Consider the following 27,580-nt stretch of genomic DNA (forward strand, 5'->3'; position numbering starts at 1 on the left):
TGGGTTCTAGTGGATAGAGCATGGACCTGGGAGCCCGAAGGACCCGAGTTCTAATCCTGATTCTGTCACTTGTATGCTCTGTGACCTTGGCCAAGTCACTTCACCACTTTGGGCGTCAGTTAACTCAACAGTAAAATGAGTATAAAGTCTGTGAGCCCCATGTGAGACATAGACAGGGTCCCACCTGACTAGCTTGTATATACCCCAGTACTTAGAACAGTAAAAGTGCTCAACAAATACCACAAAATAATAATAATAATTTAAAAAAGAACCAGCATGAATGTCCAGTTATGGCAAGATTTGTGGGTGGATAAAATGTCAACATTTTATGAAGTCAAAAAGGGATAGTATGCAGGACTCTTAGATGTTGCCAGTGGTCATAGAGTATTAGGAGAGAGGGAGAAAAAAAGCAGGCAGTAGATTTGGACTTCTAACATTTTGGCTCCCTGAGGCAGGAAAACACAGATGATTTCATTATATCACACTTGATACACAGTTTATTTGGTGTAATCCTGGAAGGTTGTTTCCTTAACCTGTTGCTGGTACATATGACTGTGGTCACTATTAAAGGGGATTCATTCATTCAATAGTATTTATTGAGCGCTTACTATGTGCAGAGCACTGTACTAAGCGCTTGGGATGAACAAGTCGGCAACAGATAGAGACAGTCCCTGCAGTTTGACGGGCTTACAGTCTAATCGGGGGAGACGGACAGACAAGAACAATGGCAATAAATAGAGTCAAGGGGAAGAACATCTCGTAAAAACAATGGCATCTAAATAGAATCAAGGTGATGTTCAATTCATTAACAAAATAAATAGGGTAACAAAAATATATACAGTTGAGCGGACGAGTACAGTGCTGTGGGGATGGGAAGGGAGAGGTGGAGGAGCAGAGGGAAAAGGGGAAAAAGAGGGTTAAGCTGCGGAGAGGTAAAGGGGGGATGGCAGAGGGAGTAGAGGGAGAAGAGGAGCTGGGGAGGAGGCTCCAGCGAAGGAGACCGAGAATGACCAGCCAGAGAGGTAAGAGGAGAACCAGGAGAGGACAGAGTCCGTGAAGCCAAGGTGAGATAAGGTATGGAGGAGGAGGGGATGGTCGACAGTGTCAAAGGCAGCAGAGAGGTCAAGGAGGATCAGAATGGAGTAGGAGCCATTGGATTTGGCAAGAAGGAGGTCATGGGTGACCTTAGAGAGAGCAGTCTCGGTAGAGTGGAGGGGACGGAAGCCAGATTGGAGGGGGTCTAGGAGAGAATTGGAGTTAAGGAATTCTAAGCATCGATTGTAGACGACTCGTTATTTTCGTTACCCTATTTATTTTGTTAATGAATTGTACATCGCCTTGATTCTATTTAGTTGCCATTGTTTTTACGAGATGTTCTTCCCCTTGACGCTGTTTAGTGCCATTGTTCTTGTCTGTCCGTCTCCCCGGATTAGACTGTAAGCCCGTCAAACGGCAGGGACTGTCTCTATCTGTTGCCGACCTGTTCATCCCAAGCGCTTAGTACAGTGCTCTGCACATAGTAAGCGCTCAATAAATACTATTGAATGAATGAATGAATGAAAGGAAGGGTAGTAGGGAGATAGGGCGATAACTGGAGGGGGAAGTGGGGTCAAGAGCGGGTTTTTTTAGGATGGGGGCGACGTGGGCATGTTTGAAGGCAGAGGGGAAGGAGCCCATGGAGAATGAGTGGTTAAAAATAGAAGTTAAGGAAGGTAGGAGGGCAGGGGCGATGGTTTTAATAAGGTGAGAGGGAATGGGGTCCGAGGCGCAGGTGGAGGGGGTGGCACTTGCGAGGAGGGATACATAGGATGCAGCAAGTACCAGGATATTCACTCTCCTAGGTTTTTTTTTTCCTTCCCCATGGATTGACTACTTTCAGGAGTCTTCTCAAAAACACTTTCTAAAATTATTTTCCCTTTTTACTGCCACTGCTTCCATCACTCAACTGATGAAAAGCATCCAGGTATGTTTATCACAAAGGTGTCTAGCTATCCCAGACACCTTCTGGGACTGAGGCTTTTAGTTAGAGAGATATGAAGCCTCTCCTTTCCTTCCTAGTAATGTGATTCTTTGGGACATGATGATGAGTCAAAAAGGTAAAGATTCAATCTAATACAGTTACTTAAAGGGGAAATGCTTCCCACATCAACAACAGGCAAAATTAAATCTGAAGAGAGTTTTCTAACCCTACTCTAAATTATTCCCGAACCCATGGGAACAACTCCTGCTGTAAACCAATGGTTCCTCCCTTACTTTCCTTGAGATGTCCTTAATCGTCCCCATCTGTGGCTTACTGCTTCTTTCTTCAGCACACAATTTTAATACTCAGAATCCTTCATCTAGAAACCAGAGGAGACTCAGGCCATCTTTCTATAGCTCCCCAAATCTCATCTTTTCCCTTTCCACTTACATCTTCTTTTCTCTGCTAGATGCCGCTCAACACACATACACAAACACATACCTAATTCCCTATCTAAGTGGTTCTCTCCGAATATGAACTAAGGTAACCTATTGTCATGAGCTGCTGTCTTTGGGAGGGGTAACTAAATAACCCATTAAAAATAAACTGACATTCTGATTTACAGTCTGGCTCTGCCTCCTTTTAACTCTAAGTAACCTTATTTAAAAATTAACCCTGACTGTATACCATGGCTCCCTGAAACTTGTAGATTTCTTCTTTCCTGTTTCCCTTCTCCAAGACATTACAACACTACACAGTGGTTTACATGACCTCAGCAATGGTAGTCTTCGTTCTTCTTCATTCTTCCCTACTTAAAGCTCACCTCTTCCAGGAGACCTTCCCAGACTAAGCCCCCCTTTACCTTTGCTCCCTCTCCCTTCCCCATCACCCCAATTCACTCCCTTTGCTCTACCCCCCTCACCCCACAGCACTTGTGAACATACGTACATATGTATAATTATAATTATTTTATTAATGTGTATATATAATTCCATTTTATTTCTAATGATGCTACTGATGCCTGTTTACTTGTTTTGATGTTTGTCTCCCCACTTCTTGACTGTGAGCCCGTTGTGGGCAGGGATTGTCTCTATTTGTTGCTGAATTGTACTTCCCAATCTCTTAGCACAGTTCTCTGCACACAGTAAGTGCTCAGTAAATACAGTTGAATGAATGAATGCATTCTTTTCTCCTTGCACCAGCACATATATATTAATGTTGGAAGGTCATGTAGGGGATATGGTGTATGAGATGGATGGCTACACAGCTGCAGCTGAATAGGGAGAATGGTTATTCAATGAAACTAGTTATAAACTACTTCCAGTAGAAAATATTAGAATAGCCAAAGAAAGGGAGATTATGTTTTCACATGATAAGTGGAGCTCAGGAGTTCAAAAGGGAAAATTGGAAAAACCAATCCCTGGTCATCCTTATATGAATGTAATGAGGTTGAATGAGATCAAAGACATAAGATTCCTTCGAGCTTTATGAAAGAAAAGTGAGACATAAATCAGACATTATTCTGTCTGGTATTTGTCCACCTCCTCAAGGTCATTTTAATTTTGAGTACAGATGTAATCTTTAACTATTCCAGACAACTAGCCAGCATGGGATCATCACCAAACTTGATAAGTAAAACATCTAAATTCATCATCTGAGTCATTGAACAAAGCACTGAACTTCAGAACCACTCAGGCTGCTCTTAAATTGAGGCTAACATATAGAAAGGCTCTGGACAGTTAACATTCACTAAACCAAACTACTGACTTACCATTCATAACTGTCAAGCTAGCTTTATCTTTTATTTATGATGCAAGCCACTCAGTGCCCAAAGGTCATACTTAATTGCTTGTAGATACTTTTATTGCATTGAAAACAAATGAACAAACAAGCTAAGAACAACCACCACCTGGGAACGCTAAACACTGAGATTAGGGGTCAGGAATAATTTCCTGACAATCAGTAATTCGAAACGTGAAGATACATTAAAAAGGGAGATTTGTAACAACCTCTCTGAAATCTGTAAAGAAAATGCTACAACACTCTGGGATGAATGATGGACAGAATCTGGGAATAGAATGAAGTAAATTGCATGATGGAGTCAAAGGGCATGGGTTCTGATCCTGGCTCTGACATGTACCTGCTGTGTGACCTTGGACAAATCCCTTAACTTCACTGTGATTCAGTTTCCTCATCTGTAAAATGGAGATTCAATGCCTGTACTCCCTCCTATTTAGACTGTGAGCCCCATGTGGGACATGATCAGCTTTTATCCAGCCCAGTGCTTATTACCATGCTTGGCATATGGTAAATGCGTAACAAATACCACAATTATTATTTTATTATAATGATAATGGTCTAGTGTGAAGTGAATGGGACTCAAAGTTAGGAGACTCTGCTCCTCAGTATTCTTATAAGTAAAGTGGTGATGAAACACCTCCTTCCCCTACCTGTTAGATTATGAAGACAGGAATTGTGTCCAACAGGGATTGTGTCCAGCTGCTTTTATGGAGGAGGTGAGTGCCACAGTTGAAATAATATGAAAAATGTTACTATTGAGGAGGGGTGCAGAGACATTCTTTTGCCCAGATGCAGACTATGCCCTTAACTCGGCCCGTGAATTACACAACATGAAGGGAATGAAAAGAAAGTGTGGATGCTACAGCACAACTCTCATTACTGCTGACTAAAGAACTCAAGCCTGAGTCCCCCAAGGGACAGGGACCAAGTTAATTCCCACTTGGACAGCACTCGATACAATATTCTGCACAGAGTAAGAGCTTAGTAAATACTATTACTACTACATGCTCCATCTTGATGATAAGAAAGCCCAATCAAAATCCTGCCTGCATAGTCATTCCATTGCATTGAAAGATTAGTTGACTGAAAAGATTGTCCGAGCACCTAAGCTGCTTTTCTTAGGAATCTCTAGCTCACCCCAAACTGAGGAGAAAACCAGTCTTTCCTAGTGGATAGAGCATGGGCTTCGGAATCAAAAGGTACTGAGTTCTAATGCCGACTCTACCACTTGTCTCCTATGTGACCTTGGGCAAGTCACCTAACTTCTCAGGGTCTAAGTTCCCTTATCTGTAAAACCTGTGAGAAGTAAAATCTGTAAAATCTGTGAGAAGCAGCGTGGCTCAATGGAAAGAGCACGGGCTTTGGAGTCAGGGCTCATGAGTTCGAATCCCAGCTCTGCCACTTGTCGGCTGTGTGACTGTGGGCAAGTCACTTAACTTCTCTGTGCCTCAGTTCCCTCATCTGTAAAATGGGGATTAAGACTGTGAGCCCCACGTGGGACAACCTGATTCCCCTATGTCTACCCCAGCGCTTAGAACAGTGCTCAGCACATAGTAAGCGCTTAACAAATACCAACATTATTATTATTATTATTATTATTAACCTGATTAACTTTTATCTACCCCAGCTCTTAGTACAGTGCCTGACACATAGTAAGCACTTAAATTCCACACAAAAAAAGTAAAGAAAAATAAAAAGAGGGCTAAGAACCCCTGCCTCAATCAAACTCAAATCTAAACTACTTTCACAGAGAGTTGTGCAAAACAAGACAAAATCTTCTAAAAGGTTAAACAGAGCAGAAGCAACTTGTCACATTAGGTTGCTCCCTGGCAGTGAGAAGAGCAGATATCTGGTTAGAAGAAGGGCACCAGCTACATGAAACCTGGGCAGATATGAAGTCGCTACAGCAGCACCAAGCAAAGCAGGATTTTGTGTTGAAGGACAGCTTACTGAAATAGCTCCTGGGTATTCCTCTTCATTTTCCTCTTCATTCTCTTGGCTGACTAAAGGCTCACAGGAAATTATTTGTTGAAGCATAGCTAATCTGAACTATTCACTCTCTAGACTCTGAACTCACTGTGGGCAGGGAATGAGTGTGCTATATTATTGTATTTAACTTTCCCAAGAACTTAGTAAGGCACTCTGCAAATAGTAAGCACTGAATAAATATGAATGATTGAAAACATGCATGAATGAGCATCTAATGACCTTAGAATCACTCTGCCACAATCATCAGGGTCCCCACTACAATTGACATCAGTGAAAAGATTCTATCATGTTCTGTACAATATTAGGTTCATAGTGATAAGCATATCATTGACATCAACCGATCATAATTACTGAGCATTTATTGTGTACAGAACACTGTAATAAGCATTTGGGAGAATACAATAGAGTTGGTAGACATGGTCCCTGTCCACAAAGACCTTGCAATCTAGAGAGGGACACAGTCATCAAAATAAATTATGGATACATACGTAAGTGTTGTGGGACTGACAGTGGGGTGGATAAATGGTACAAATCCATGTTCAAAGGTGATAGAGAACAGAGGGGGAGTAGGGAATATGAGAACTTAATTGGGGAAAGTCTTTTGGAGGAGAAGGGATTATATATAAAATATAAAATTTTTATTTTGACCCCTGGCCCATGTCCTACCTCTGGCCTGGAAAGCCCTCCATCCTCATATCTGCCAAACTAGCTCTCTTCCCCCCTTCAAAGCCCTACTGAGCGCTCACCTCCTTCAGGAAGTCTTCCCAGACCGAGCCCCACTTTTCCTCTGCTCCTCCTCCCCTCCTCACCTCCCCTACTCCCTCTGCTCTACCTTCTTCCCCTTCCCACAGCACTTGTTTTTATTTGTACATAATTATTTTATTTTATTAATTATGTATATATGTGTGTAGTTCTATTTATCTATTTTGGTGCTATTGAAGCGTGTCTACTTTTTTGTTTTGTTGTCTGCCTCCCCCTTATAGACTGTGAGCCAGTTGTTGGATAGGGATTGTCTCTATCTGTTGCCAAATTGTACTTTCCAAGTGCTCAGTACAATGTTCTGCACACAGTCAGTGCTCAATAAATACGATTGAATGAATAATTAATAGGGCTTTTGAAGGTAGGGAGAATACTGTTCTGTAGGATATGAAGGAGAAGGGAGTTCCAGGCCAGAATCAGGATGAGCGTAAGGAGTTAGCTATGAAGTAGATGAGATATTGTAAGTAGGTTGCTATTAGAGGAACAAAGTGAGCTTGCTGGGTTGTAACAGGAAATTGGCAAGGTAAGATAGGGGTGGACAAAGTGATTGAGTGTTTTAAAGCCAATGGTAAGGAGTTCCTGTTTTCTGTGGGGATGAAAAGGGAAACTAAAAATTCTTGAGGAGTGGAGAGATGTGGACAGAAATTTTTAGAAAAATGATCTGGTCAGCAAAGTGAAGCATGGGTTGGAATAGGGAGAGACAGGAGGTGGGAAGGTCAGTGAGGAGGCTGATACAGTAGTCAAAACAGGATAGGGTCAATGATTGGAAATAGGCACTATTTCCTAAATAACTGTAGGCATTTCTAAACCAAAATAAGATTGAATAAGCATTTTACTTCTTCATTTTTATATGGGACTAAGTAAGGTTCATAATTTTATTAATATTTTACTAATTTTCCAAAGAGGGCTAGAAAGTTTGATTTAAAATACATCAATATATACAGAGGAAAAATTAATTATCATGAGAAACAGCTCTTCCCTTCTAAGGAGATTCTGAAAAGTGGAATATTTAAAATTATTTTAAAAATAAAAGGCATTTTAGAAATGAATGCACTAGCAGAAATTATTGTTCTGACAAAATGGCAACTGAATATAATCAAGAATAAGTCAAATCATCTATGTCCATTTTAAATGAGAGAACAGAATATGGGCTTGATAAATTGCAATATCCTTATTTGCAGAACTAAGTTATTTCAAAATCTAGAATTATTGCAAATGCACATACCTATGATCCTAGATAAAGGAATCCTGTGGTTTATTTATTTGCTGCCTTTGAAATGTTTCTTTAATCCACCTTTGGCCATAAATACAGGACCTTAGAGCAAATATCACAATAATAATTAATTAGCTATTTTCAAAGGTGGAAATGTGAAGGGGGAAAATCAAATTCCCTATCACTTATATAGCTATTTGTAAACTAGATTGTAAACTCCTTCATTAGGTAGTAAAATCATTAAGGGCAGGGATTATGTCTACTAGTGCTTGCTTAGTTTAGCGCTTAGTAAATACCACTGATTGACTGTAAACAAACATTAGGGGGGAAAAACAATATTGATTTGATAAAGAGGACTATACTACAGTCTTAACCAAACTAAACATACCCAGCCCTTTTAAATATCAAATGTTTAACAGAAGTAGAAATAGGCTCAGTTCCCTGTTACTAGCCTTCTCCTGTTAGATGCACAGGAAAAAAAATCCCTCATTTTCAAAGCAACTATTTTCATTATCAGTCAATCAATGTCATTTATTGAGCACTTGCTACAAGAAGAGCTCTGTATGAAGCACTTGGGAGAATGCAATACAAGAGAATTAGCAAACTCACTCCCTGCCCATGATGAGCTTACAGTCTAGTGGGGGAGACAGACATTAATATAAATAAATCTTTTCTCAATCAGGGTATTTACTGACCACTTGCTATGCAGATGACACGCAGATCTACATCTCTGCCCCGTCCTCTCCCCCTCCCTTCAGGCTCGCATCTCCTCCTGCTTCCAGGATGTCTCCACCTGGATGTCGGCCCGCCACCTAAAACTCAACATGAGCAAGACTGAGCTCCTCATCTTCCCTCCTAAGCCCGGTCCTCTCCCAGACTTCGCTATCACCGTGAATGGCACGACCATCCTTCCCGTCCCGCAGGCCCGCAATCTCGGTGTCATCTTTGGCTCGTCTCTCTCGTTCACCCCACACATTCTATCCGTTACCAAGACCTGCCGGTTTCACCTTTACAATATCGCCAAGATCCGCCCTTTCCTCTCCACCCAAACGGCTACCTTACTGCTACGGGCTCTCATTATATCCTGGCTAGACTACTGTGTCAGCCTTCTCTCTGATCTCCCTTCCTCCTCTCTCGCCCGCTCCAGTCTATTCTTCACTCCGCTGCCCGGCTCATCTTCCTGCAGAAACGATCTGGGCATGTCACTCTCCTTCTTAAACACCTCCAGTGGTTGCCTATCAACCTCCACTCCAAACAAAAACTCCTCACTCAAGGCTTCAAGGCTCTCCATCACCTTGCCCCTAACTACCTCTCCTACCTTCTCTCTTTCTACTGCCCACCCTGCACGCTCCGCTCCTCTGCCGCCCACCTCCTCACCATCCCTCGGTCTTGCCTATCCCGCCGTCAACCCCTGGGCCACGTCCTCCGCGGTCCTGGAATGCCCTCCCTCCTCACCTCCGCCAAACTCATTCATTCATTCAATAGTATTTATTGGCGCTTATTATGTGCAGAGCACTGTACTAAGCGCTTGGAATGAACAAGTCGGCAACAGATAGTGACAGTCCCTGCCGTTTGACGGGCTTACAGTCTAATCCTCTTCCCCCTTCAAAACCCTACTTAAAACTCACCTCCTCCAAGAGGCCTTCCCAGACTGAGCTCCCCTTCTCCCTCTACTCCCTCTACCACCCCCCCTTCACCTCTCCACAGCTAAACCCTCTTTTCCCCACATTTCTCTCTGCTCCTCCCCCTCTCCCTTCCCATCCCCTCAGCACTGTACTCCTCTGCTCAACTGTATATATTTTCATTACCCTATTTATTTTGTTAATGAAATGTACAATCGCCTTGATTCTATTTAGTTGCCATTGTTTTTACGAGATGTTCTTCCCCTTGACTCTATTTATTGCCATTGTTCTTGTCTGCCTGTCTCCCCCGATTAGACTGTAAGCCCATCAAACGGCAGGGACTGTCTCTGTTTCCGACTTGTTCATTCCGAGCGCTTAGTACAGTGCTCTGCACATAGTAAGCGCTCAATAAATACTATTGAATGAATTGAATGAGCACTGTTTTATGAGCTTGGAAAAGTACTATACAACAGAATTAGTGGACAAGTTCCCTGCCCATAATGAGTTTACAATCTAGAGAGGGAGACAGACATTAATATGAATGTTATTATGTATAATTAAAAAAAACACAATGTGAGCGTAAAGGGAAATGAGATTAAAAAGCAGCCAAATATGCTGAATTGCCATCTGAGTGGTGTCAAAGGATATATCATGTTGATCATCTTTCACTATATCAACCCATAGGCAGCCACATTATTAAGAATGGAACACAATGTTTTCAGACATTGTAGAATCAAAGGACTACAAAAGTTGTTGAACTGTTACACTGAGTAAGCATATTTAGCCACTCATAAGGCAGTAAGATATATAGAATAATTCATTAATGACCAAAACTTAGATAGGTCAATGATTAGGGAAAGCAATTATCAGACAGTAACACTAGGAATGTTCATTTTTTGAAGAGAGCAACTATGTGTGCCTGGACATTGAGTGAGAACTTAAGAATTTTGTCACCAGCATGGGTAGTCGTTCTTGGGATACATACTTTAACAGTATTATTCTATTCACCTATTCCTTTAGGAGGACTTAAAATCTAAATTGCAATGAAGTTAAGATTGTAATTTTAGCTATGACTGTGTCAGTATTTCCATCATTACTTCTGCTTTCAAAGATTTTATTTAACTAAATGGCAAACATGTGCTCTGAACTGAAACTTTTTCCATAAAGCCTAATACTGAAAACATTCATTTAGACTGTAAGTTCCTTTTGGCCAAGCAACATGTCTACCAATTCTATTACATTATACTTTCCCAAGTGTTTAGTACAGTGCTGCATACATAGTAAGCATTCAATAAATACCACTGATTGATTGAAAGAGAAATCTGAAACCAGTGTTATTCCATTTTGAAAATAACAGAACAGTGTCATCAGCAACATATGAGGCAAGCAAAATCAACACACAAAAGAATGTGTTTACATCAGTACAAAATAAACTGTATATAATGAATTTAAAATTACACAGCTAACCAAAGGAGGTATGGTAGACTCAAGGCAGTTGATGCATGCTGTTCTTCAGAAGTTTGTGTTTCCTCCAGGCATTTTTCAAATTATCCTATTCCTGTTCACAAAATTCGCTTGTATAAAGGGTCTTTTTTATTCTAGTTGCCCAGTGAGCTTAGTACATTTGTTGTTACAGTACGAACTCAAAAAACATGGCCAATAGGCAATAGTTTCCATTCTCTCTGCATCAGTCTCATTTCCCAGTTCTTATTTTACTTTAGGAAAGAAATGGAGAGTTTCATTTATAGTATAGGGAATAATGTCTGAATGAAGAGAAGATAAAAATCATTAATTGACTGAGAAAATAGTACAGCAAGACCCCTTAGATTTTCTATCATTCATTCATTTAATCATATTTATTATCGTATCACAGAGGAAGGGGTGGGGAAAGGGACCTGCATTTCATGTGGTATGTACCATTTTTCTTTTGGCAGCTTGTGATGCTGAATGAAAAAGGGTGGCCCTGTTGGAAGAACTGTTCTAATTCATTAAAGCATTCTAGCCAAAATGTATAACAACACACATTATGGCAGAACTGAGTATATTTGATCCCAAGTAATAATAATAATTGTGACATTTGTGAAGCACTATATACCAAGCATTTTACTAAGCACTGGTGTGGATACAAGCAAGTTGAGTTGGATGTAGTCCTGTCCAACACAGGGCTAACTGTCTTAATCCCCACTTTACAGATGAGGTAACTATGGCACAGAGAAGTTAGTGACTTGTCCAAGGTTACACAGAAGACAAGTGGCAGAGCCAGGATTAGAACCCAGGTCCTTCTGACTCCTAGGCCAATCGTCTATCCACTAGGCCATGATGTGATGCTTCTCTGAATAAAGATATACTTAAATCAGTCAGAGGTATTTATTTAAATGTGTGCAGAACACTGTACTAAATGCTTGGGAGAATTAAATACAATAGACTTCAGAGACATAATTCCTGCTGGGGCTTATAGAGAAGGATGAAGATACATGAAGATATTCAGAGTGTAAGTATATGCACCTAAATGCTGTGGAGCTGGGTGTGGGGTGAGTAACAAAGTGGTTTAAAAAATGGATAGCCACTCACAAGCATAGGCAACACAGAAAGGAAGGAAAATAGGGTGGAGAAAGGAGGAATTAGGGAAGAATTCTTTAAGGATATATGATTTTAGTAGGACTTTGAAGGTGGGGAGAATGGTGTCTGTCAGATATCAGAGAGGAGAGAGTTCCAGGCCAGAGGGAGAAATGAGTAATGGGTGAGCAGTTAAACAAATGAGATCAAGGTACATTCAGTAGATTAGAGGATTGACGTGTATGGACTGAGTTACAGTAGGAGATCAGCAAGGTCAGTTAGAGGGGGAGAGCAGATTGAGTACCTAAAAGTCAATAGTAAAGAGTTTCTGTTTGATGTGGATGCAAAGGGGCAGTGAAAAAGTTTCTGAAGAGGGTGAAATTTGGACTAAATGGTTTCTGAGAAAAATGATCAGAAAACCAGAGTGAATTATGGCTGGAGAAGAGAGAGAAGGTCATGAGACAAGTGAAGCATCAATCAATTAGTGATATTTATTGAGAATTTACTGTGTGCAGAGCACTGCATTAAGCCCTTGCTAGGATTAGTTCCTGCCCATCAGGAACTTAATCTCGAAGGGGAAACAGACATTAAAATAAATTATGGATATGTGCATAAATCTTAGGTAGGGTGGGATGAATGTTAAGCACTTAAAGGGTACAAATCCAAATGTATAGGTGTGGCATAAAAGAGGAGTAGAAGAACAATTGGGAGGGCCACTTGGATGATGTGTGATTTTAATAAGAATGTGGAGGTGGAGAGAGATGAGTAATGGTCCAGCTGATACAAAAGGGGAGGGAGTTCCAGAATAGAGGGAGGACATGGGCAAGGGGTCAGTGGCGACAGAGATGAGATCAGGATACAGTAAGTGGTTGGTGTTAGAAGAGCAAAATCAATACTATGAGTTGCAGAAAGAAAGCATAAAGGTAAGATTAGAAGAGAATAACTTAGAGTTCTTACTGACAATTAAGAGTTTCTGTTTAATGGGGAGATGAATGGGCAACCACTGAAGGTTCTTAGAAGTGGGAAAACACATACTGAACAGTATTGTAGAAAAATGATCAAGGCACTAGAGTGAAGTATGAACCAGACCGGGGAAAGACAGAGGAGAGATATGGTAAGTGCCTAGATCAGTATCATAGCAGTTTGGATAGAGAAGAAAGGGAGGAATTTAGCAATGTCAAGGTGAAGGTAGAACTGAGAGAATAATGTGCTGACAGACTGATTATGTGGGTTAAGTGAGAAAGATAAATTGAGGATAATGAAAAGGTTATGGGTTTATTTTAAACAGGAAGTAGGGTAGTATTGCATACAGTGATAGAAGGGTTTGAATTGGAAGATGAGGATTCTATTTTGGAAATACTTGAGGTTTTAGTGGAACATTCAAATAGAGAGTTCCTGAAATCGGGAAGAAATGCAAGGCTGCAGAGAAGGAGAGAGATAAGAGAAAAGGGCTGATTTTGGAATCATCCACGTAAAGAGGTAATTCAAGCCTTTGGAGCAAATGAGTTCTCTATGTGAGTGGGTGTACATGGAGAATATAAAGAGATTCAGAATTGAGCCTTGAGGAACTCCCACAGTTAAAAGGTATGAAGCAGAGGAAGTACCTGTGAAAAAGCTTGAGAAGGAGCGCCCAGGGAGATAGGAGGGCAACTAGGAGAGAAAACATGATTTAAAGTTGTGTGCAAATGACAATGATGAGAATTAATCATACAATTTAGTGGAAATGTAAGCAACTACAGAGTAATGTTCCTGGACACGTAAGAAGACATAGATCAAATTTCTTCCTGAACATGTTTAAATAAGCGCTCCCTACCAAACCAATATGGATAGACTGGCTTTAATAGCATCAAATAAACATCATATCAATCTCTAAACACAAAAATCCACCCCAACTTCAAGTTGGCAGAGTGAATGGTCGATTTAATACTGCTTGCAAAGAACAAGAACTAATCTTCTATTTCCAGTCAACATTATAGTTTTCAACTAAATCAGTCATTTGACAAATGAAGATGCAGCCTTTTACATCTTCATTTATAGTTATCCAAAGAATCCAGCAAAACTAATTTCTCATTAGGAGGAGCAAAGCGAAAACAAAATATTCCGACTAGGAATTATAATCATGATTGGTGGTGATATAAGTTGTATTCCTTTCATTAACCTAATATTATTAAGGAACAAAGGTAAAGCACCTAATGAACATAAGGTAAAAATGCTTTCTTCAGCTGAATGAAGGCCAAACAGAGCATTCCAGGGTCACCATTGCTGGTACCAATATGGGCTGACATTTGGATTAGGCATAAGTGCTCAATTTACCTCAAGTGATTTTTGGAAAAGCAACTCATGCTTAATTAAAAAGGTCTGAGTGCCAATTTCAAGCATCTTAGAAAAAAAGTTTTCATTTTTGAAGTCTAGAGAGAAGGAAAAAGTGCTATTTTGGATGGTTGCTTCAATAAAGATTTTAGCACCATTTGTTTAGTGAGACAATATATATGAAATACTTAAGGAAAAAGAAGCTCCAGAAGGGAACATATGCCTGAGAAATTTCTTTCCTATTGCTAAAACTAATTGAAATGTATACTGGGCTAAATCTAGGTTAAATTAAGTGTGATATCTTTTGGACCTTTTTAAATTACTTTTCATATATAGATTATACAGAACAACACAAGAGTCAGTGACAAGAAATTCAGGACTATGGGTCAGTTGTAACCACAAATCTACACTTGTAAATGGTAATAGATTATGACATCCAGACACAGTATGATCACAGTGCAAGGCTGGATATGAACTGTAGCATGGATCTTTCTTCCCTCTTTTTACTCTATTCCATCATGTTAGGATAAATGGGAAATAGAAACAGATATGAAATGTGGTTACCTCAGTTGTGCTACAACTGTGCATAGATTCACCTTCTCTGATAAAACTTTTAAAACTTCTCCTTTATCAGACACCTAGACACCTACTGTGTTCACATAACTGTCATGAAAATAAAGTTCTTTAAACTATCTTTCCAGTGGGTAGGGAATGTGTCTACCAACTCTGTTGTATTGTACTCTCTGTAGCACTTAGTATATATAGTGCTCTGATTGATTGAGTCTAATTTTTATTTCACACCAAGATAATATAATAAGAAGGAAATAGCCAAGTAAATCAAACACAAAGTTAAATTCTGGTTTTAAATGACTGTGTGATCCCATTGGCCCTAAATCTGCATTAGGGAAAACTGACAGTCTCTGGAACAAACTCCAGAATTCACGTTTGTTAATGAGGGTAGGCAATGTGACTGCCACTTCTGTTGCACTGTACTTTTCCAAGTGATTAGTACAGTGATCTGCACACAGTAAAAGCTCAGTAAATACCACTAATGAAGATGGTCTCTATGGAAACAGTTTCATTTGTAATTCATATAAAACAAGATTTGCAACTTGCTCATCTGGTCATCACTTTTCCAGGGCATCAAAAACTAGCTCAGACAGTATAGCATGGATATCTGTCTGTGTAAGTAGGTATTCCCCTCTCAGGGTCATAGCTGGAGAGTTTCCAGTACTCTACCAGTCTTGGCTATGGGAGAGAGAGTCAAGCAGAAGCACACCCATTCCATTCCTAGCTTGGGCAGTGGCTAGCAAGTGGAAGGCAATCTGTTAAAAGTCAAAACTCCCCTATGCTAGGCAGCAGCGGCATGGGAGAGGGTTGAGGGTGGAGAGTCAAGTTTACTGCGTGGAAGGAGGCAATGGAAAACCATATCCATATTTTTACCAAGAAAACTTTATGGATATTCTACCAGAATGATTGCAGATGGAGAGCAGGGCATTCTGGGAGAGATGTGTCCATGGTGTTGGTAAGGGTCGGAAACAACTTGACTGCATAAAACAAGTAGGTACTCCTGATTAACCCAAGCATCCTGTTTGATACCTTCTGTCCAGGTATGTTTAAGGCCTCTGAACTCTAGTAGAGCAATAAAATGAGAGCTGAATTTGGAGGCATTTTACTCATGAGCTTTGATTTAATTCTGAACACCAGATATGTCACCTATGATTTGGGGTCAAAAATGAATATTTCCATTGAATTAAGCCTAGCAAAAATCTACCTATGTTAGATACAAAGTACACACACACACACGTTGTCCTGATACATTTGCAATTTGCAAGGTCTTGCACGTTTTCAATTACAATGTCACAATACTATCAGAACTGATAGGGAGGGTATATGAAGAAGAATTATATGTATGGTGATGAGTTATTATCCACTTCTACAGAGTAAAGGCAGGAGAGAATAGACTTAAATGAAGGAAGAAAAGTTTAATTAAAAAGCAGGAAGGAATGTATGCTATGCATACATCCTATATTTTCAAAGGTGCTGCAACTTAGAGTTAATTTTTCTTCATTGTGCAATTTCAGCTGGAAAGATCTCTTTCACCCAAGGATAGGAGACACTGAAATACAATACTCTTTCTTTGTGGGTTGATTTAAATACAGTCCTACAAATACATGGAAAAATGCAGGAGGTGACTTCTTAAGATACTTTCCTGCACTGAAGTTTTCTGATGACGACAATTAGATAAGTGCATGTGTAAAAGCACTAAGAAGTCAAAATGAAACATTTCTGCATTTTATAGAAAAGGTCTATTTTGTCCTTGTGAAAAAGCAGATCTTGCTTATATTTTTGACCCCTCCTCTGAACATATTAAAACAAAATAGAATACACTGAATTTAAAAGTATGATCACTTTCCTTCTATGGCATACAATCATAGGAAACTACTCATGGATGTCCAGCCTACTTCCCAATTTAAATTGCTGAGTCCAATTCTTTGTTTTTGCCCTGCAACTCATATTTTCTTGAATGTACTTCCAACATACTATTAGAAAACAGAATATGATAAATCCTAATGTGATAAGTTTAATTACCATTGAAATGCACAGCTCTGGTTTATCTGCATTCTTCTCTCTACAGTTCTTTCCTTGTGGAGTCAGTTTAATTCCCTAAAAATACCAAAGGTTGCTTCAATTTATATCAATCACAAACAGCACTTGCCCTTGATTGTTATATTTTCCTTCATCTCCAATCAGGCTGCAACTTCAAGAATGTATATTTCTGGGACATAATTGCATCTTTCTTTGGAAATTCCAGATGGTAGAATAAATGAGTAAGGGTAACTGAGTTCAAAACCTTATGTCTCATGACTATAACTTCCAATTTAATTTCAGCTCCAGGGTGGCTAAAATTCACCTTCAATTAATGGATGTGTAGTGGCCTCCATGGTTATTAATAGTCAGACAGGTGTCAAACCAAAATTAGCCCTAATTAGTAACTTGGATGACAATACTAAATGAGGGATCCAATAATTTAATGGATTTGTAAACTAATAATATTGGACTTCTGTGGTTTGTTCAGGTCCCACATCCATATAGGAGTTGGGGCACCATACCACAACAGTCTTATAAAAGACATTTAAGTTGGTATGAGCTTGATAACCCTTTGTTTCTACTTTGTTAATTTTAGAGAGAAAACTCTAGAAATTTAGCTCTATGGGCAGAGAATGTGTCTACCAACTCTGTTACACTGATATATTGTACATTCCCAAGTGCTTAGTACAGTGTTTTGCACACAGTAAGTGCTTAATGAATACAATTGATTGATTCGTTTTCAGTTGATAGAAAGACATGCTGATGTTTTTTATTTTGTTTTTAGTTTCCTAATATAGCCATGCAATTTTGAACACTGTACTGTGTAGATAGCAAAATTCAGCAAAATTTTACATTCTGTGTTGGTGATGAAAACCTTCAGCTTTGTTTAGAGTTTCCCCAACTGTGGGCTGACAGAATATTTACAATTTCTTCAAACCTACTGTATTAGGCAATTCCTAATTAATCAGGGGTCTTTATTTAGCACTACTGTGAACAAAGCACCGTACTACTTGCATGGGAAAGTGCAATGCAAAAGAGTCAGAAAGAATGATCCCTTCCCACAAGGATTTTATAGATTGGAGGGGGAGATAGACATTAAAATAAAGTACAGATACATACTAAAGTGCTGCGGGGCTCTGGAAGAGGAACAGATCCAAGTACATAGGTGACACAGATGGGAGGACAAAAAGGGGATGTGAAGACTTGGTTGGGAAAGGCCTCTTAGAAGGAGATGTGATTTAAATAGGGCTTTGTGGATTGGGAGATAAGTAGTCTGTTGGATATAAGGAGAGAAATTCCAAGGGAGTCAGGATATGGTAAGAGGTTGGCAGTAAGAAAGACAAGATTGAGATATAATGAGTACATAAGTTGGCACTAGAAGCGAAGTGTGCAGGTTGTGTTGTAATGGTCAGTCAATTGTTTTTATTGAACACTTACTCTACCAAGTGCTTGGGAGAGTACAATGTAACAAAGCCATTCTCTGCCCACGACGAGCTACAGTCTAGAGGGGGAGACACACATTAATATAACTAAATAAATTACAGATATGTACATTAGTGTTGTGGGACTCCATGGGAATGGTGGTGAATAAAGGGAGCAAGTCAAGGCTTTGCAGAGGAGATCTGGGAGCCTTAAAGTCAATGATAAGGAATTCCTTTTGATGAGAAGATAGTTGGACAACCACGGGAAGTTTGTTATGAATGGAGAGATATGGACTGAACTTTTCACTAGAAAAGTTTCAGGGCAAAAGAGTATGGACTTCAGAGGAGAGAGACAGGAGGCAGGGAGTCAGCGAGTCACAATGAAGTTGTCAAGGTGGGAAATAAGTGAGTCATCACTGAAGTCTTATGGCAAAAGGACAATGTGAAGAGGCAGAAAGGAGGAAGACATTTGTTCTATGGTCATCAGGTCTAGTCGTCCTCTGAGGATGAACATCAAATTATTTGATAACTCATATTCACAAGAGTTCTAATTAGGTATTCTGAGTGCAGAATACAAAACTAAATCTTTGTAACAGTACATCATAAGCAAATAGTCAGTCCCTTCCCTCAGGAGGCTTGTTGTCAAATGGGGGACTCAGACAGACAGACTTAAATGACTTACCAATAATTCAGGCAGAGGAAGGAAATAAAAGACATAAGAGACATCATTTGGATTTAAATAGGAAGGGTGTAGTCATGCATTACCATGTTGAAAGAATAATCCACTGAAAGGCTTATGCATTATTCTATGACCCCGTAACCAAGCTCAACCTCTAGGACTCACTTGGGGTTTTGTTATTCACATGGAGGCAACTAAGTTTCTCCTTTAACTGTTGGCTCCAGAAAATATAAGAGGGGAGCAAAAATAATCAACACCATTAGAATGGAAAGAATTTCATATTCTTACAATACTTTCACTCCTAATGCGCTTAGTGCAAAGCACACATAGTGATAATTTTCTCTGGGCAAATGTTTCAGGTGTGTTCAATAATAAAATCATGTCTATTGACAAATAATTGGTAATAAACTGAGGTTACAGAAAAAATGTTTCCTTGGTCATAAATCTTGATTCAACTAAAATTAATTATTTCACTGAACTACTCAAAATTAAATTATTTTCACAGGAAAATGTGTCATATTCAATATATACAATGATTCCACTTTCAGCTGTTTTTTAACATTTAACATTTAGAAGGGAAATCATTCTTTAATGAAAAGAATAATGGATGATGAAGGGCAACAGATTCACAATGAAGATGTTGTAGACCTGCCAGGTAATTTGCAAGGATTTCTGCAAGCTTAGAATATGAATATTTCATTTTTCAAAAACACTATTTCCTAATTTTACCCCTTGCCTGAACTACTCATTATAGTCATCTGAAATGTGAACAGCCTACACAGTTCCAGGCTCCTTCAACACTAGCAGTTTGTCTTTGAAGCTGCCACTCAAAAGTAATCATGAGTGGTTGTAAGAAGTATCGGTTGAAATCTGAACATATCCCAAAAGACCCTGATGCCAACCTCGCACTGAAACATTCAACACCGTTATGGATTTTGATGCTGCCAAGGCATTCTTTTGAAAAATTAATAATAGCAGCATATTTGTCTCACTCTACTCTGTGCCAGATGTTTTCTCTGCAGACTCTGAGATCCTATGAAGATCAGACAGGTATGAGATTTGCATTACTACCAACTCTGACCCTAGATTTAGCCTAGCCAACATGTTTCTATGCAGAAACCTGTCAAAACAAAGCTACAGAAAACAAGTAAGCAGCAGTTTCTCAAAAGATTCAAGAAGGACCATATTGATTTCAAACTACATGGGTGGTTCTGCAACGTCAATTTTCAGATCAACTTTTCTTCATTTCTTAGACTCCACCTTTAAATCCAGCTTTTATTGACTATTGACTTTCTATTAACATAAAAAAAATGGACAATGATGAAACATGTACAAATCTATTTATAATCACTAACCTTAGGTATATCAAAGATTTTACTCCCATTCCCAATCGCTAGCTTTATCCAAAATAATGAAAGTTCATTTTATGACCGGTCAGTTGTCCACTTGCTAAATAAACCTCACTAAACATAGATGTATCTATTTTTAATGCGGTTTAGACATTTTTACCTTTATTATAAGAAAGGAAATGTATAAAATTAAAACCTCCATTTAATCAGGGCTAGCAGTAACACTCCAAAGGCTGGTTGAATGAAGTAGAACATATTTCAGGCATTCAGAAAGAAATATATCATTAGAAACAAAACATTACTTTCTCCCATTTAGTTTGGCCATATAAAAATTTTTAAAACCCTCCTAAAATACAAATAATTATTTCCAAAACAACTCTGGGAAGCCAATGTTTTACTAAACCCAGCAAAACAAATGTCAAAAACTAAGCAAAAAACATAAACCTAAAGAATTAAAGATAAGGAAGGGCATATTTTTTGTACTTTGGAATCCAACTGGTATTCTATTCTTTACTTAGCTCTTATAACTTCTAAAGCCCTTTTTTTTCCCATGCAAGTACATTACTGACCAGATAAATATTTAAAAAGAAACACTCCACTTACATTTATTTTGAGTATTTTTTAATATCAATCAATGGAAATTATGGAGTCTACCAGTCAGCCTGAATCTTCCAGAACATAACAGTACATCTGACCCAGGAGTTGGGATCTGGGGTTTTGAGCATGTACTCCATGGCTGGTTGAGGACAAGTCCTTGGGCTAAGAGGGAACCATGAAACAATAAAGTAAAATGGGAGAGGGGAAATTGTGACCACTGGTGAGACTGAGACAGCTGGGACAGGGACTGGGAGTTGGGCCAGAAGCTAGGGGTTCATATCAGAGAGGACCTGTCCCCTACCAGCCTAATGGGCTAGAGCACTAGGAAAAGAGGGCTGATTTTTCCCCTTTTCACTGGAGAGATATAAGGACTCATATTCCAGACAGAGCTCTTGTAGGCTCCGTGGAGAAGCAGATATCAATAATGCAGTAGCCTGACTGCTTGGCTCACCGAAACATGAACCTGGGACATCTCTAAATATAGTCAAAAGGGCAGTTCAACTTCTCACCCACTCTCCCACCTGGTGGACTCTCCCATCTAACTCCCATTAACTGTCTTCAGCAGGTGGTATTCTGATAAGTAATTTTTGCTTTCACTTTTTGCTTTTAAGTCCTTTGGAGAGTTCAACAGAGACAAAGCACACTGTCCCTGCCCTTAAAGAGCTTTCTCTCCCTAAAGAGAGACTAGCAGAGAAAAATTATAGAGTAAATAGATTAATTATTAAGCATACAAATAAGATCATGCTTACACATGTAAGTGCTAAAGATAAGAATAAAATACATAAGATTAAGGTTTGCTATTGAGCTGATGTCTCTTATTATCAAGTGCCAAGTCGTTTCCAATTCATAGCTACTCTATGGATATATTTTCTCCAGAACATTCTATCTTCTGCCATAGTCAGTAACCTTTCTAATGGTTCTTCCATTATCCATTTAGCGGCTGGTCTGCCTCTTCCATATTTTCCCTGAATTTTTCCTAGCATTAATGTCTTCTCCAGAGAATTAGTCTCCTGATTATGTGTCCAAAATATGCTAAACCAAGTCAAATCATTTGGTCTTCCAAAGATGACTCGATTTAATTTGCTCCAAAATCCATTTGTTTGTTTTTTGGGTACCATGGTATTCACAAAAGCCTTCTCCAACACTACATTTCAAAAGAATTGATGCTCTTTCTATCCTTTTTCACTGTCCAGCTTTCAGATTCTACATTGTCAGTGGAAACACCATAGAATTGATAATTTGTAGTTTTGTGGCAGTGTTTCAAATTGCTTGGGCAAGGAAGTCAAGATTATATTTAGCATTCTGACAACTATCACACACTTGATATCCTTACTGCTATGAAGAAAGCAGATTTTGAAACATTTAATTTAAATTCAAAATATTGAAAAAATAGAGTTGTCTTTCAATAAGCTAATTTGGTGATTTATACAATGCCACCAATGGCAATAAAGGGATTCCAAAGACTTTCCCTGATAATGAATGGTTTTGAAACTTTCTTTAGATATAGCTTCGGGCTAATTCTAAAACTTTCTGCACTGTCAAACTGTATCATTATTTGCAGAAGTACCGTTGAATTTTGATGATCTATATTCACTGACCGGAAAGATTATTTTCAAAACTGTGAACATATTGTTCATTGTTTTTGTAAACAATCTACTCCAGCAGTATATATAGCAAAACTTTATTGGAGATTCTATAACATCTTTCATTTTGCCAAGGTAGAAACAGCATCTATTTTCTCAATATATTCCCATGTTTGTATTCCTTCGTTTACAGATATGTTTTGCATTTTCAAATAAGAAGACAACACAGGACTGTTCCTGCTGAAAGTCAATAAGGTTCAATTGAATTTTGGAAGCTATGGGCACTGGTCTTTGAAACTAATGCTAGAGCTGTAAACACACCCTTAATGGCTTCTCCAACTTGCTCAAGTATTTTTCCTTGGAGATTTTACAAATGCAAGCACCTTTTAAGCTCAAAAATTTAAATAAAACAAAGGATGGTAAAAAGCTGATACAGCATTGCCTAAAGCACTTTGATTACAAAAATACTTATCAATGGATGGGATTTTAGCAGTTTTACCCTTTAACCCTTCTTTTCTTTTCACCACCTATTCTTCAAAAACACCACCTATCATACTTGTCAACCCTTATGAATGAATTTACCCAGGATCTCCTGCAAAAGATACCATCCAAATTAAAGTCTTTTCACTTATTCTACAATATATAATCTAAAGATCTTAGAATTTATAATTCACTTCTGGAAAATTTCTTAAACTTGTAGATGTGTTTGGAATTTTTGACTACAAGGTTTGGCTCTGGTCTAGCTGGCCAGGGTAAGGACAAAGAGGCAACCTGAGTACCAGGCTGCCTTTTTTGTTTGTTTTTGTTTTTTTTCTTACCGTCACTCTTCTGCCTGGTGGAGAAACTGCCCAGTTCTTATTCCATCAAGCACAGCTTCTGCTGGTCCAGATGGGGACAGAGCAACAGTGTATTGCATTCCCAACTTTTACATTACTGGGAAAGCTTAGCTATAGTTGTGTCACCAGTGGACACAACCTATTTGTACACAACCTATACAGACCTATTTGAGAGACAAGGAGTTTGAAAATCTATTATTTTAGTCACAGTGCTATGCTGCCCTAATTGGGTTATTTCTATCCTAGACTCCCTATTTTGCTTTTTGGTTTCATTATTTCCTTTCCCATACGTGCATGTTATCACCTCCTTCTCTAATAGTAATTACAATAACAACAATAACAACAATAATTGTGTTCTTTATTAAGTACTTACTATTTGTCAAGCATTGAAATAGTAATTAGGGTAAATCCAAACTGTACAAACTGTGTCTGGTTGGACATAGTCTCTGTGACTCTGTGTGAGATGGTAAGAATGTCAGCATGAGATTAATGCCAATTATTTCTTAGGATCCATTGCCAGAATGACTCTGGAAGAACAGTCCTGTGCTGAGCCACTTCAATCCTGAAATCCAAATGGGAGTGTGGCTTGGGTGGGCTAAGATTAGTTGTAGTACAGGAGCAACTCAACCTAGTGGAGGGCATAGGCCTCAGCCAAAGTCATAGGGACAAACACAGCCTTCCAACTTTCTTAAACATAGATGTTCTAAAGAACAAAAAGACAACCACTCTGTAAGTGGATCCAGAGAAATTCCTGGCATTACTAATTCTTTTTTTGTTTTGTTCCAATGAATTCTTCTGTAGTCTTGTATCTATTAGGACCTGGGTTCTAATCCCGGCTCTTCCAGTTGCTTGTTTTATGACTTTTCTGTGCCTCACTTTTTTCAACTGTAATATGGGGACTTACTTTGTTATATAAATAGCCAACCACTGATTTAAGTTGCTCATCAGATTCCATCTGTCTTTTAAGCCAAAAGAATGGATGACTGAATTTGGATCTTTCACAGCAGAGAATATCATATAAAATCCTTTATTACAGATAATATCCATATATTTCTACATACTGGTGCATAAAATCAGTTGGTTAGTTTATGAAAATCATTCAAAGGTATTTATTGAGTGCTTACTGTTTTCAAAGTCCTCTAAGTGCTTGGTAGAATACAACATAAATGGTAGACACTTTCCCTATCCACAAAAACTTTACAGTCTAGAATGGGGGAAACATTAATAGGAAAACATAAATTACAGATATGTATATAAGGATTGTACAGCTGAGGGTAGTTTGATATGAAGTGCTAGGCAAACATCATAGCAGTTTCCTATAATGAGGAAAGTGACAATACTCTGGTGCCTTGATTAGCCCAGAAATGCAGTTTTCAATATGCAAATGATCCTTAGAGCCAAATTCCAGGCAACTCATTAGTAAGGACAAAATAGTTAATTTATGTCTTTCATTCTACATTTTTTCCAATATGAGTGGTTAAACAACTCTATTGATTTTTAAAAACACTAAGCTTTTTAAAAGGTAAATTCTGCAATATCATTAGTACTGATTCAGTTTGCTCTTCCTCACAATAACTAGCCTCTTTTTCAGAGCTCTACTGTGGTACTTCAATTAAAAAAATGTTGATATTAGCCAGTTCTATTTTTTTCCTCATGCCCAAAACAGATAAAGGTAAAAAGGATGTAGTCAGCAAAAACATTTCACTGGGGAAAATATTTTTTAAGATTTCAGATATCAGTGCTAGTTCCATAACCTGGAAAATAAAAGTAGCAGGTGAGGGAAGACAAACAAGAGCTACTGTTGACAATTTTAATGGATTTGCTTCATGTGCTATTGTTCATAAGGTCAAATAGCTTATCTGTCATGTGTGAGAAGCAGGGTGAATGTAGTATGATGTGTTGACATTTACAAAAGGTTAATTTCCTTAATGAAAGCTATTCCTCTAGGTTTCCAATGATTTATCTAGTCAATACCCCATGATAATTTATCTAGTTATGGAAGAATCAAATATTTAAAATCTAATATCATGCAAATAAACATAATACATTTTCCAGTCTACAAAATTATTTTCAGGGTCATAATTCCTTGAAAGATTCACAGTTAAATTTCCGGATATTGAGAGAGAGATTATCAATTTTTATTTCTACACAAACTCATACCGACAGCTGTCCTCAATATTTGATGATGATGCCATTGATGGTGAGATTATGACTAAAATGACCAATTAATCCATTACAGTTTATTATAACAAAGATAGTCTTTATTATGGTGCTATTTTGCTAATTGCAGTGAGTGGCAAAGTAAGATCAATCAATCAATAAATGGTGTATATATGGAGTGCTTACAGTGTACACAGCACTGTACCAACTGCTTGGTAAACTCAGCACAGTTGGTAAACATATTCCCTCCCCACAATGAGCTTGCAGTCTAGAGAAGAAATGAGCATGGTTTTGATATAAAGGCAGGTAGTTTGTCAGGGGCATACCTCCGTGCATTTCCTTCTATAAAACAAAGCCAGCAAAACTGTTGATCACAAAGACTCTTCAGAGCCTTGATGGGCAGAAAATGATTGAAGCTCAGGTCCCTATTCCTCAGGGGATCAGTTTGGACCTTAACAATTGGGGAATTCTCTCCTAATGCTCTCCAATCTGGCTTCCTGCCCCATACCCCTACCCTTTCACTCCACAGTAACTTTCCTCTCTAAGTTCACCAATTACATTTTTTTGGCCAAAATCCAATGACCTCTATTCCATACCTCCTTAGGTTAATCTTCACAACATCATAAAATCCACCCTTTCTTCTCCATCCAAACTGCTAACACAAAACTGTTCAGTACATATTTCCCTCCTCAAGAACCTTAAATGGTTGCCCATCCCTCCACATCATCTTTACCATCAACCTTAACCCATTCGACCAACATTCCCCTTCTTCCTTATCTCCCTGATTTCCTGCTATAACCAAGGTAGACTGCTTCACCCTTCTAATGCCAACCTCTCTATAATAACTTGATCTTGTTTATCTTGCTGCCCACCTCTTGCCCATATCCTGCCTCTGGCCTAGAATGACCTTCACAGTCTTCCTATCTGACAGATGATCACCCGCCCCACCTTCAACGCCTTATTGACTGTACGTCTACTCCAAGGGGTCTTCCTCGACTAGGCCCTCATTATCCCTTCTCCCATTCCCTTTTGCATCACCCTTGTACTTGGATTTGCACCCTTTATCCACCCCTTCCTCAACTCCATAGCACTCGTATGTATAGCACTCTTATGTATCCCTAATTTATTCATATTAATATCTGCCTCCCCTTCTAGACTGTAAGCTCTTTGTGGACAGGAAATGTGTCTATCCAACTCTGCTGCTATATTGTACTCTCCCAAGCACTTAGCATAGTGTTCCACAGCACACAATAAATATAATTGATTGGTAGCCCCATGTGTAAGACACTGGGGCAGGGTTTTAGATTTTTAGATAACTATCACAGCCACTGTGGAGTGCTTGAAAAATCCTCCAAACAGACCTGGTTGAAAGTTGATTAAGGCATTTCAGGAAAGGACACAGAAAATTCTAAAACCTAGCGTGCAAAGGGCCTGGTTTCCATACACTATCCAAAAGCCATTGGAACTTTCTAGGAGTTATCCTCCTCTGCCACAGGGGAAGGAGCTTCATTTTCCTAAGCGATTGCCACAGCTAAAATTCAGTATCAGTAGTGCTTTGCCACTACTGGCTATGTTCTGCTGCTGACTGTCTGGTCAGTTCCAACCTGGGCCCCTACCCCAATTAGTTTTCCAAATGGCGAGATGTTTCTACGTTGTTAGTGTACAATATATTGTACACTCCCAAGCACTTAGTAAAGTGCTCGGCACGCAGTAAGCACTTAATAAATGATTGTTGATTTCTTTCTATTTAATCAATATCCATGGTAAAAGGGGCTAGGTTGATCAAACTTTGCAGTTACAGCTTTAAACCTCAGATGTTTCAAATATAATTATCCTCAGATTTTATTAGTAATAATATTATTAAAAAATTAGATGGCATAGTGAATAGAGCAATGGGCCTGAGACTCAGAAGGTAATGAGTTCTAATCTAAGCCCTGCCACTTGTCTGCTGTGTGACCTTAGGCAAATCACTTTATTTCTCTGTGCATCAGTTACCTCATCTGTAAAATTGGGATTGAGACTCTGAGTCCCACGTGGGATAGGGATTGTTTCCAACCTGATTTACTCATATGCCCCAGAGCTTGGTACAGCGCCTGGCACAAAATAAGTGCTTAACAAATACCATAATTACTAAGATTATAAATATTATCATTA

General features: G+C 38.9%; 1 protein-coding gene and 1 non-coding gene across 2 annotated transcripts in view; one reads left to right on the plus strand and one right to left on the minus strand.

Annotated features, from left to right (window-relative positions):
- LOC100081187 (glypican-5) overlaps positions 1-27,580 on the minus strand; it is a 700,670-nt gene that overhangs the window by 388,740 nt on the left and 284,350 nt on the right. The window lies entirely within an intron of this gene.
- Positions 15,408-15,545, plus strand: LOC114814815. Its single transcript, XR_003762612.1, has one exon. It is a non-coding gene; the product is annotated as a small nucleolar RNA SNORA7 (small nucleolar RNA).

This window comes from Ornithorhynchus anatinus, chromosome 10, assembly GCF_004115215.2.
Source record: "Ornithorhynchus anatinus isolate Pmale09 chromosome 10, mOrnAna1.pri.v4, whole genome shotgun sequence".
Lineage (NCBI taxonomy): Eukaryota > Metazoa > Chordata > Mammalia > Monotremata > Ornithorhynchidae > Ornithorhynchus > Ornithorhynchus anatinus.